Below are 13,447 nucleotides of genomic sequence, written 5' to 3' on the forward strand. Positions count from 1 at the left end.
CAGGTGACCGCTTGGTCACTCTTGGAGTTGCAGTAGTAGCCGGTGCCGATGCTACAGGCACTGCCTTTGCTTTCTTTGTTGCCGGTTCTTTTTCTTTCTTAACAGAGGGTTCCTCAGTTGGTGCAATCCTCTCCAAATAGGTTCCGGTCCTCTTAGCCTTAGGATCAAGAGGTGAGGCAATAAGGGTTGAGGCATACCCTTCCAGCATATCATTCATTACCTCAAAGCCCATTGGCTCCACTTCTTCCATTCTAGGCTCAACAACCTCCAATAAGCATTTGTCCACCTGGATGGTGAAATAGATGTCATCTTCATATTTCTTAACAATATCACCTGAGATCCTCACCCTTTGACTCATCTTCCTTCTAAACTCATCAAAATACTTGTTTAGTACATCAGGGTAACCCGTTCCGATAGCTTGAATACTTTCCTTGATCTGTTTGGTTACCGGTTGGTCAGGGGACCACTGGACATCTCCTACTCTAGGAAAGTAGCCTTGGAAATAGAAGAACAACCCAACCAATAGTTGTCCGAACTTGAATTTCAGTGCATTATCTTTATTAATCAACTTCAGATTAGAGAGGAGTTGCCTCTGCATACCGGTGCATAGGTCAAATTGTGAGATTTTGCCAAGATCAAGAGCTCAATGAAATGTACAAAATAGAGACATAATATGGGACAAGAATAAACTATATTCTTATCAATAGAAAATGATTAACAATCAAGATTCAATAGTTACATACAATGTAGATGAGCTTGCTTATATAGGCAAGGCTAGGGATATGTGAGCACACAAACATGACATGTGGCTCAATAAGAAACAAGGGTAGGTAGGAAATAGGTGTGGGTAGGTAGGAGAAATAATATAATAGTCCACATGAGGTGGATCACCCACTGAATGTGGAGTGTAACAACAAGAGTGGAGTGTAACAACAAAATCAACACCATAAAAGGTGGAATTTCTCCTACACACACTATCCCAATGTGGCACAAACACCCAAGTGTCTCATACCCAAACTACTAGGAGATGCATTATCCAAAGTAAACTTAAGTAAGTGTAATAATATCCAAGATGAATAATTATTTACACCAACAACCCCCCTTAAGTGCAACTTAGGGGAATGCACTTAAGTCTACAATGCAACTAAGCAATGCAAGATGGGTCCTAGCTACTAGGCCATGTTAGGAACCCATGTACAAATGCAAATGCATGCAAACCAATGCAATGGAATCTCTCACAAAGTGGGGAAAGAGAGAAAAACCCAATGGGAAAAAACCCTCCCTTAAAAAGAGCGATGAAAGCTATACAAAAACTCTCAAAGAAGTATGTGCGGAACAAAAACCCCATGTGAGGAAAAAGTCCCCCATATGAGAGAAGAAGAGAAGCTAGGAAGGCCCCCCCTCAATGTGGAATTTGCACCAATGATAGAAGCTCAATGTATGAATAAACTACTCCATGAACATCGAACAACATTCATCCCCTTAGGAAGAAACAAAACCAAAGGTGTATCCATGAAGTCTCCCCAATCATGAAGGGAAGATGTATGAAGAAAACTCATGATGAAAGGAATCTCTGAAAAACTTCTCAAGTGTCCCCATGTCGATGCTGAAAGATACCCCCTCCAAAGGTGGTAAACTGTGCCACACTGCTGAAAAAGGAACTCCAAGATCTAGTGGAGATGGATGTAGAACATGTCCCAAAGACTCACATGTCTCCTCAAAAAATAAAGAGACCTCCTCCAATTGCTGTACATAAGTATCCACAATCATGTCAACCTCGAAAGAATGATCATGTAGAGAATGAACAAGAGGGTCAGAGTGTGCCCTCGCAACAATCGAATATGGATCACCTTCATCAAAGCGAAGATGAATGTCATCAATGATGTCTCCCAAATCTGCAATGTAGGATTCCATAAACAAACCTGCAATGTCTTTCAAGTAATCATCCCATGAATCTGAAGCTGGAAGACAATGAATATCCTACTGCATTGAATCACATGAAGGCAAAACTGTCGCACTATCTGCATCATTAGGTGCAATAGGTGATGTGATATCAATATGAGGAGATGAATTACAAGACTCAAGAACGGGGTCACATGTGAGAATTCCCATGTTCAAGTGTCCAAAGTTCTCCTCAAAATCTGAACTATCACAAGAAGTGTGATCATAATGTGTAGAATCACCAAATGTGAAATCATCATCATCAACAAAATCAGAAAAGGAGTATAACCGAGATGCATGATCAACCACCCCAGTTGCAATGATAGCTCTAGTCTCCAAGTCTCTAATGAAAACTGAGTTAGGTGTGAACTCCACAACTCTCTTAGTTGCGCCAAGTGTGATTTGATAGATAGAAAGGAGATTGTTTGTCAAGTGGGGTACACACAACACATCATTGAAGGAGTTATCCCCAATGTCAATAGATCCTTTCCCAATCACATCTATGTATGTATGATTGCCCATCAAAATCTGTGGCATGGTGCAAGGCTCAAATGTAGAGAACATAGACTATGAAGATGCCATATGATGAGAAGCCCCTGAATCTAGAAGCCATCTCTCTAAATCATGACTGATAGTAGCACATAGAGCTTTTCCTTTTCTTGTTCCAAAAGAGTGAGTCTTTCCACTTGTAGAAGCCATGAATGCTTGCCCTTTTCCTTTTGAATGTGAGGAAGTGGAAGTTGATGAATCATCCTTCTTGTAGACTTTAGGTAAATCAATGTTATGCTTTTTGATGATATGTGTGAGCTCATGAATCTTCTTAGAATGGCAACGATGCTCCTCATGACCAATCTTTTTACAATAAGCACAAGTAGGTCTCTCCCTCTTTGGTGAATTATCTCTGTTGCAAGAGGATGAATCTCCTTGTTGTGGAGAAGATGGTGCTTTTTCTTTAGGCTTTGATTGCCATTTCTTCTTGTTTGAGTTGTCCTTTCCTTGATTTCCTTTGTTCCCTTGATTTGCCACTAATGCTTGAGACTTAGAAGCCTTAAGAATGCCCATGCTTATCAATTTAGTTTGTTCCATCATCAACATTTCATTGAAAGCATCAAATGTAGGCATTTTGTAGCTTGAACCCATTGTCATCCTATGGGTTTGGAAACTAGAAACAAATGCTGCATATTCTTGTGGAAGCTTGCCTATCAAGTTGAATATCAATTGAGTATCCTTCTTATCAATGCCACAATCTTTGAGTTGTGCCCTCAACTCATTTTTGTTAGTGACATAATCTCGTATAGTATCAAAGTTCTTAGGATCTAACATGGTGAGATCACTATCAATTTGATATCCCCTAATCTCATCAACTTGACCATACAAGTCTTGAAACTTTTTTCAATCATCCTTGATTAGAGTACATTTCTCAATATGAAAAATGAGATCCTTTGATACATACTTTCTTAAGGTACCAATTGCCATGATATTTTTAGTGAGCCAATCTAAGTGACCAACTGGATCAACCTTAGGATCAGCTGGAGCAACAATAGTTCCATCAATGTAATGAGTGAGTCCTTTTTCCATAAGTTTACTCCATGCATCAATTTTCCAAGTAGCATAATTATGTGGAGTTAAGAGAGGAAACTTAGAAGAACCCATAGTAGCAAAAAGGAAGGAACACAAGAGCACAAAAGCACAAGAGACACCCCCCCAAGTTCACTCAATCAAAGTACCCCCCCCAAAGTGATGATTTTGGCACTTTATACTTAGTGCGATTACAATGAGCCACTTGCAAAACAAGGCAAAGTGGGCTTATGATGCAAATTTTACAACTTTTCAAATGAGATACAAGAGACTTCAATAATAGTGCAATGAATCTAATTGAGATTCAAGCAAATATACAAGTACCAAGAGAGCCAAAATGGCCAAAATCTGAAAGTACAATTTCTACTTACAATGACATCAATCTGATAGCATCATGTGAAAGTAGACAAAAAAATACGCACTTTCAAAAAAAATGGCACCTAAAAAGGAGGTTGTATGACCCCAAACGAAGCCTCTGAAGTTGCAAAAATTAGGATTACTTAGGTACAATCACCAAAAACTGCATTGTCTGAAAAAATCGTGCATCAAAATCAAAAAATTTCTTCACCACTGCAGAGAGCACAAAATGCTAGCCCATTTCAAAAAAAATTTCTTGAAAAAAGGAGCAAAAATGAGCAAGTTATGGCCATTTGAAGTTGTACTGCAAAATCAAAAATGCAAATGAGAGGGGCCTACCAAATTTTTTAAAAATGCTAACATGGCGCTGATGTCAGCAAGTCACTGTGTTAAATTTGACAGCTGTATGACCGTCTCAAAAACTTCGCCTATCTGCTGACTGGACGTCCGTACTGTACGAACAGCTGATGTGGCAGATGACTGTGCAGGTGACTGTGTAGTCCGTACCGTATAGATTTGCTGACTGGGCACTGTACAGTGGCATACGGAAAAGCTGACTAGGCAGGTCTGCATGGCAGATGACTCAGCTGTCTACATGTACGGGTGTACCTGCGGGCCAGTGGCCGCCTGCCACATGGCGGACGTGGGATTCGTCGGGTTAGGTTGACCGCCGGGGAGTGAGGCGCCAGAGCCGAGGCCGACGGATCTGCGCCAAGAGGGCCGGTGGTGGGAGGAGTTGAGCTGCACTCGGGCTACGACAGTGGTAGCAAGCGCCGAAGAGGGGGAGTGGGCACCGGTGTCGGGAGGAGCCAGCGCGGCGGCATGGGTGGCGGCAGAGTCTGACGAGAGAAGCAGCTGGTGGCGCGATGCAGAGGACCGGCGGGAGAAGCAGCTGGTGGCAACGACTGAGGAACACTACGGCGGTAGTGGTGATAGAGGCACGGCGTGGCCAGAGTCGGTGCGGCGGTGGGCATACTATGCGGTACAAGCGGCGCAGACTTGCAACCTGCGACACGCAGGTACAGGGGTCACAGGCAGGGTCTGCGGACCCCCCAAAAACACTTTTTGACTTTTTTTTTTATTTTTCTTTTTTTTGATGATTTTTTTTTTATTTTTGATTTTTTTGAAAAATATTTTCAAAAAATAAATTTTTTTTTGATGAATTTTTTTTTTATTTTTCAATTTCGGAAAATATAAAACAAATTTCGAAATTCACACAATAATAGTAAAATTGGCGAAAAAAAATTTCTCACCAAAATAGGCCGACTTTATAACCAAAATTCATGGAAACGGCCTTCTGGACGCAATGGCGGGGTCAGATCTGGTCTAGGATGCCTCCAAAAGATGTTGCTCTTCAGATCTGCCTCTTGACGTCACAATAATGCCTCTTCAAGATGAATCAATGAAACCCCAATGGCTCTGATACCATGTGAGATTTTGCCAAGATCAAGAGCTCAATGAAATGTACAAAATAGAGACATAATATGGGACAAGAATAAACTATATTCTTATCAATAGAAAATGATTAACAATCAGGATTCAATAGTTACATACAATGTAGATGAGCTTGCTTATATAGGCAAGGCTAGGGATATGTGAGCACACAAACATGACATGTGGCTCAATAAGAAACAAGGGTAGGTAGGAAATAGGTGTGGGTAGGTAGGAGAAATAATATAATAGTCCACATGAGGTGGATCACCCACTGAATGTGGAGTGTAACAAAAAAATCAACACCATAAAAGGTGGAATTTCTCCTACACACACTATCCCAATGTGGCACAAACACCCAAGTGTCTCATACCCAAACTACTATGAGATGCATTATCCTAAGTAAACTTAAGTAAGTGTAATAATATTCAAGATGAATAATTATTTACACCAACACCCCTCCTTAAGTGCAACTTAGGGGAATGCACTTAAGTCTACAATGCAACTAAGCAATGCAAGATGGGTCCCAGCTACTAGGCCATGTTAGGAACCCATGTACAAATGCAAATGCATGCAAACCAATGCAATGAAATCTCTCACAAAGTGGGGAAAGAGAGAAAAACCCAATGGGAAAAAACCCTCCCCCAAAAAGAGAGATGAAAGCTATACAAAAACTCTCAAAGAAGTATGTGAGGAACAAAAACCCCATGTGAGGAAAAAGTCCCCCCATATGAGAGAAGAAGAGAAGCTAGGAAGCCCCCCCTCAATGTGGAATTTACAACAATGATAGAAGCTCGATGTATGAATAAACTACTCCATGAACGTCGAACAACATTCCTTCCCTTAGGAAGAAACAAAACCAAAGGTGTATCCATGAAGTCTCCCCAATCATGAAGGGAAGATGTATGAAGAAAACTCATGATCAAAGGAATCTCTGAAAAACTTCTCAAGTGTCCCCATGTCGATGCTGAAAGATACCCCCTCCAAAGGTGGTAAACTGTGCCACACTGCTGAAAAAGGAACTCCAAGATCTAGTGGAGATGGATGTAGAACATGTCCCAAAGACTCAAATGTCTCCTCAAAAAATAAAGAGATCTCCTCCAATTGTTGTACATAAGTATCCACAATCATGTCAACCTCGAAAGAATGATCATGTAGAGAATGAACAAGAGGGTCAGAGTGTGCCCTCGCAACAATCGAAGAAGGATCACCTTCATCAAAGAGAAGATGAATGTCATCAATGATGTCTCCCAAATCTGCAATGTAGGATTCCATAAACAAACCTGCAATGTCTGTCAAGTAATCATCCCATGAATCTGAAGCTGGAAGACAATGAATATCCTGCTGCACTGAATCACATGAAGGCAAAACTGTTGCACTATCTGCATCATTAGGTGCAATAGGTGATGTGATATCAATATGAGGAGATGAAATACAAGACTCAAGAACGGGGACACATGTGAGAATTCCCATGTTCAAGTGTCCAAAGTTCTCCTCAAAATCTGAACTATCACAAGAAGTGTGATCATAATGTGTAGAATCACCAAATGTGAAATCATCATCTTCAACAAAATCTGAAAAGGAGTATAACCGAGATGCATGATCAACCACCCCAGTTGCAATGATAGCTCTAGTCTCCAAGTCTCTAATGAAAACTGAGTCAGGTGTGAACTCCACAACTCTCTTAGTTGCGCCATGTGTGATTTGATAGATAGAAAGGAGATTGTTTGTCAAGTGGGGTACACACAACACATCATTGAAGGAGTTATCCCCAATGTCAATAGATCCTTTCCCAATCACATCTATGTATGTATGATTGCCCATCAAAATCTGTGGCGTGGTGCAAGTCTCAAATGTAGAGAACATAGACTACGAAGATGCCATATGATGAGAAGCCCCTGAATCTAGAAGCCATCTCTCTGAATCATGACTGATAGTAGCACATAGAGCTTTTCCTTTTCTTGTTCCAAAAGAGTGAGTCTTTCCACTTGTAGAAGCCATGAATGCTTGCCCTTTTCCTTTTGAATGTGAGGAAGTGGAAGTTGATGAATCATCCTTCTTGTAGACTTTAGGTAAATCAGTGTTATGCTTTTTGATGATATGTGTGAGCTCATGAATCTTCTTAGAAGGGCAACGATGCTCCTCATGACCAATGTTTTTACAATAAGCACAAGTAGGTCTCTCCCTCTTTGGTGAATTATCTCTCTTGGAAGAGGATGAATCTCCTTGTTGCGGAGAAGATGGTGATTTTTCTTTAGGCTTTGATTGCCATTTCTTCTTGTTTGAGTTGTCCTTTCCTTGATTTCCTTTGTTCCCTTGATTTGCCACTAATGCTTGAGACTTAGAAGCCTTAAGAATGCCCATGCTTATCAATTTAGTTTGTTCCATCATCAACATTTCATTGAAAGCATCAAATGTAGGCATTTTGTAGCTTGAACCCATTGTCATCCTATGGGTTTGGAAACTAGAAACAAATGCTGCATATTCTTGTGGAAGCTTGCCTATCAAGCTGAATATCAATTGAGTATCCTTCTTATCAATGCCACAATCTTTGAGTTGTGCCCTCAACTCATTTTTGTTAGTGACATAATCTCGTATAGTATCAAAGTTCTTAGGATCTAACATGGTGAGATCACTATCAATTTGATATCCCCTAATCTCATCAACTTGACCATACAAGTCTTGAAACTTTTGCCAAGCAACCTTGATTAGAGTACATTTCTCAATATGAAAAATGAGATCCTTTGATATATACTTTCTTAAGGTACCAATTGCCATGATATTTTTAGTGAGCCAATCTAAGTGACCAACTGGATCAACCTTAGGATCAGCTGGAGCAACAATAGTTCCATCAATGTAATGAGTGAGTCCTTTTTCCATAAGTTTACTCCATGCATCAATTTTCCAAGTAGCATAATTATGTGGAGTTAAGAGAGGAAACTTAGAATAACCCATAGTAGCAAAAAGGAAGGAACACAAGAGCACAAAAGCACAAGAGACACCCCCCCAAGTTCACTCAATCAAAGTACCCCCCCCAAAGTGATGATTTTGGCACTTTATACTTAGTGCGATTACAATGAGCCACTTGCAAAACAAGGCAAAGTGGGCTTATGATGCAAATTTTACAACTTTTCAAATGAGATACAAGAGACTTCAATAATAGTGCAATGAATCTAATTGAGATTCAAGCAAATATACAAGTACCAAGAGAGCCAAAATGGCCAAAATCTGAAAGTACAATTTCTACTTACAATGACATCAATCTGATAGCATCATGTGAAAGTAGACAAAAAAATACGCACTTTCAAAAAAAATGGCACCTAAAAAGGAGGCTGTATGACCCCAAATGAAGCCTCTGAAGTTGCAAAAACTAGGATTACTCAGGTACAGTCACCAAAAACTGCATTTTTTGAAAAAAACGTGCATCAAAATCAAAAAATTTCTTCACCACTACAGAGGACAGAAAATTCTAGCCCATTTCAAAAAAAATTTCTTGAAAAAAGGAGCAAAAATGAGCAAGTTATGGCCATTTGAAGTTGAACTGCAAAATCAAAAATGCAAATGAGAGGGGCCTGCCAAATTTTTTAAAAATGCTAACGTGGCGCTAATGTCAGCAAGTCACTGTGTTAAATTTGACAGTTGTATGACCGTCGCAAAAACTTCGCCTATCTGCTGACTGGGCGTCCGTACTGTACGAATAGCTGACGTGGTAGATGACTGTGCAGGTGACTGTGTAGTCCGTACCATATAGATTTGTTGACTGAGCACTGTACAGTGGCATACAGAAAAGTTGACTAGGAAGGTCTACATGGCAGATGACTTGGCTGTCTACATGTACGGGTGTACCTGCGGGCCAGTGGCCGCCTGCCACATGGCGGACGTGGGATTCGTCGGGTTAGGTTGACTGCCAAGGAGTGAGGCGCCGGAGCCGAGGCCGACGGATCTTCGCCAAGAGGGCCGGCAGTGGGAGGAGTTGAGCTGCACTTGGGCTACGGCGGTGGTAGCAAGCGCCGAAGAGGGGGAGTGGGCGCTGGTGTCGGGAGGAGCCAGCGCGGTGGCATGGGTGGCGGCAGAGTCCAACGAGAGAAGCAGCTGGTGGCGCGATGCGGAGGACCAGCGGGAGAAGCAGCTGGTGGCAACGGCCGGGGAACACTGCGGCGGCAGTGGTGATAGAGGCACGGCGTGGGCGGAGTCGATGCGGTGGTGGGCGTACTATGCGGTACAAGCGGCGCAAACCTGCAACCTGCGACACGCAGGTATAGGGGTCACAGGGGGGCTCTGCAGACCCCCCAAAAACACTTTTTGATTTTTATTTTATTTTTCTTTTTTTTGATGATTTTTTTTTTATTTTTGATTTTTTTGAAAAATATTTTCAGAAAATAAATTTTGTTTTTGATGAATTTTTATTTTATTTTTCAATTTCGGAAAATATAAAAAAAATTTCGAAATTCACACAATAATAGTAAAATTGGCGAAAAAAAATTTCTCACCAAAATAGGCCGACTTTATAACCAAAATTCATGGAAACGGCCTTCTGGACGTAATGGCGGGGTCAGATCTAGTCTAGAATGCCTCCAAAAGATGCCGCTCCTTAGATCTACCTCTTGACGTCACAATAATGCCTCTTCAAGATGAATCAATGAAGCCCCAATGGCTTTGATACCATGTGAGATTTTGCCAAGATCAAGAGCTCGATGAAATGTACAAAATAGAGACATAATATGGGACAAGAATAAACTATATTCTTATCAATAGAAAATGATTAACAATCAAGATTCAATAGTTACATACAATGTAGATGAGCTTGCTTATATAGGCAAGGCTAGGGATATGTGAGCACACAAACATGACATGTGGCTCAATAAGAAACAAGGGTAGGTAGGAAATAGGTGTGGGTAGGTAGGAGAAATAATATAATAGTCCACATGAGGTGGATCACCCACTGAATGTGGAGTGTAACAACAAGAGTGGAGTGTAACAACAAAATCAACACCATAAAAGGTGGAATTTCTCCTACACACACTATCCCAATGTGGCACAAACACCCAAGTGTCTCATACCCAAACTACTATGAGATGCATTATCCTAAGTAAACTTAAGTAAGTGTAATAATATCCAAGGTGAATAATTATTTACACCAACACAAATGATGCATCTTCTTTAATCATCTGGTAAGCGGCATTTACCACTGTAGTAGATACATAATTAATCCTATTGGCTGAGAATGTTTTGTAGCCTATCACCATGCAGGCGTACTTCACCAGATCATCCTTGATAGGATTAACTATCATACCTCGTGAGTTGCTTGTTGAACTAGTGGGCTTGGCCATTTCCATTTTGGTTACTGTTCTTAGGGCTGGCACTTCCCCCATGTTGCAGAAACTGATGACTGCATGAATTGCTTGCAGTGTGATATCATGCGTCCTCTCCAGGTACATCTTGTCACCATGGACTCTGCTCAAAATGATCCTAATATGATCCTCTGTAAAGTCTTCCAGAAAGTATACTGCATTATGGAGTTTCTTCTTCTCTAGGATACTAAATTCTGGTTTGATTTTCTTGTTCTTGCTGCAAAATAAACCTAACTATGTGTGAATAGCTAAAGACCCTAGGTCTTCAATTTTGCAATCAATATAGTCAAATATTCCCTCTTCTATTATTACTGTAGTCGGAACTTGTGATAGGGCATTATACTTGGACTTCCTTTGAATGAAACTTTCCGACTCAATAGATGTGCTAGAACTGGTATGAGACGTGGAAGCCACTGTAGAGTATTTTAAGAACACGAAAAATAACTTTTAAATGCAAACTTAGGGCTTCCTGATTCTCCTTCACTCCACACTCCTTCGGTTGCCAAATCACCACTTTGTGTTCTCCGCTTGAGCATTTGCAAACTAAATTTGAATCTCCTTCAAGATTATTAATTCCTTGAAATCTCAGCTCAAACTGCCTTTTCTTTGCTCTACACTTTGAAAAACTTTTCTTCACTCGAAAACAGATAGTGAGAAATGATTTGAAATATGCTTTTATACATGTCTCTCACCTACTGCCATTAATGCTCCTCTATTAGGGCATAAACCCTAATTTGCCTTTTTACCATTTCTGGTCTTCTACTAAGCGACAAGTATCACATACCGGTTAAGGTCGTTTACCGGTGTAAACCGGGGGTTCGAAAACATTTCGCCGCTTGCTCCCCCTAAGTCTTTTTGGAGCTTAGTTTGTCGGTTCCGATATTTCCACACTAGGTGCAGAAACTGGTTCCTCTTCCAACATTGTTGGTTTCTTCCTCAGGGTTTTGTTCATGTCTACTTGAACTATTTGAACATCAATTTCTCCTTCCTAAGTGATAGGTATATCATTAGATATACTCTTTCTGCTTCTGCAAAATCTTGCAATGTGACCCGGTTTGTTGCAATGGTAGCAAACCAATCCAGGTGCTCTCCAAGGTCCATTGTTCATGTTTCCATTCTTCCTTTTGCATTTTGCAGTAGTGTGACCATGACCATGACAAATCCAACAGTTTGCTCTCCATCTAGTTGCCGCTTGATGGCCACCACTTCTTGACTCATGATTGAAGACATTAAACCAGTTGTAGTTCCAGTTTACAAAAGGTTCAGGACCAACTCCTTGGGTCCTCTGAGGATATCTTCTGGTGTTGTTCATCACAGACCTGCATTCAAATGCTCTATGCCCAAACTTGTTGCATGCATAACAATGACTATTGAACTTATTGGATCTAGGTACATTGTGAATAAAGTAAGGAAAATTATTGTAGGCTTTGCTCCTACATACATTGGCAGTGTGTCCTTCTTTAAGACAGTTAAAGCAAACAGGTTTGAATTTTTGCTTACCTTTTCCTTTGAGTGTCAGTTACTTCTTTGATGCTTCAGCATTTGTTCCTGAGGATTCTCCTTCCTCATGTCCAGAGAAACCAAGTCCATTGGTATTCTTTACCGGTCTTGACGACTGGAGCTTTTGCTCTAGCTTGACAATACTTTTGCTAAACTTAGCAAGTATTTCCTTTGACTCAGAGAGTTCTTTGGAAATAGTAGTATTTGTCTCCATTAGGCTTGCATTTTCAGAGATGGCTATGTTCAGTTCATCTTGTACTCCTTCTTTTTCCAATCTGCTCTCATGAAGGCAAGCAGTCAATGCACTAATCTCTTGTTTCAACTTGGAGATCTCATGATCTCTGTCCTTTACCAGATCTTCAGCTTTCCTCCGGTTCTCAAGCTCTTGACTAAACCGGATAGTCAGTCCTTTCAACTCCTTTCTTAGATTGGAGTTTTAATCATTCACCTTATTTACTTATGCAATCATGGCTTCCATATTTACTTCATCTTCAGAACTATTTTCAGATAGCTCCATTAGCCTCTTTGCATGTTCTCTCCTTTTTGCTTGAGATGCCTTGTATTTGGCCATAAGATCATCATAGGATTGCTCAGACTGAGTGAGCCGTTGAGTAAGTTCCCTCAAGGTGTATTCCCCCATATCTCTTTCCAAGTGGTTAAACTTATAGAAAGGTTGGCTCTCATACCAATTGATAAATACTAAGACAGGGGGTGAATTAGTATGCCAAAAATCTTTGTACTTAAACACTTAAACAGTCTGAAGTTAAACTGGTAAAATAGTTTAACAGACAGACCAGTTATCACACATGCAAACCAAAATACAAATAAAGAATTCACCCACAAAAGTAATAAAACCATAACACAAGATATTTGACATGGAAACCCAAATGGGAAAAACCATGGTGAGATAGAACTCACAAGTCACTATCTGCAGAATAGAAACCAGACCGGTTAAAGTTAGACCGGTTAAGGTTAGACCGGTTAAGGTCTTACAATGTTCTTCACTAGAATAGATCCTGTTAGGAATCTCAATCTCTGTTAGGAGATAAGTCCGATTAAAGACTACCTTGCTAGAGGATTTTAGATTCACAGAGGTGAACCACCTTATTAGAGGATTTACAAAAGGCTTTTGGGCCTACCCGGTTAAGGGCTACAAACTTGTCAAAGATGTGAGTGATCAACAAGTATATGATCTATTAGATAGCACAAACTACTTGGTTAGATCCTTGATAGCTCGCTTCTAATGCATTCCAGCATTACTTCAGTCTTCTATAACTCTCACTCTATTA

The sequence above is a fragment of the Cryptomeria japonica genome, chromosome 7 (assembly GCF_030272615.1).
Source record: "Cryptomeria japonica chromosome 7, Sugi_1.0, whole genome shotgun sequence".
Classification (NCBI taxonomy): Eukaryota; Viridiplantae; Streptophyta; class Pinopsida; order Cupressales; family Cupressaceae; genus Cryptomeria; species Cryptomeria japonica.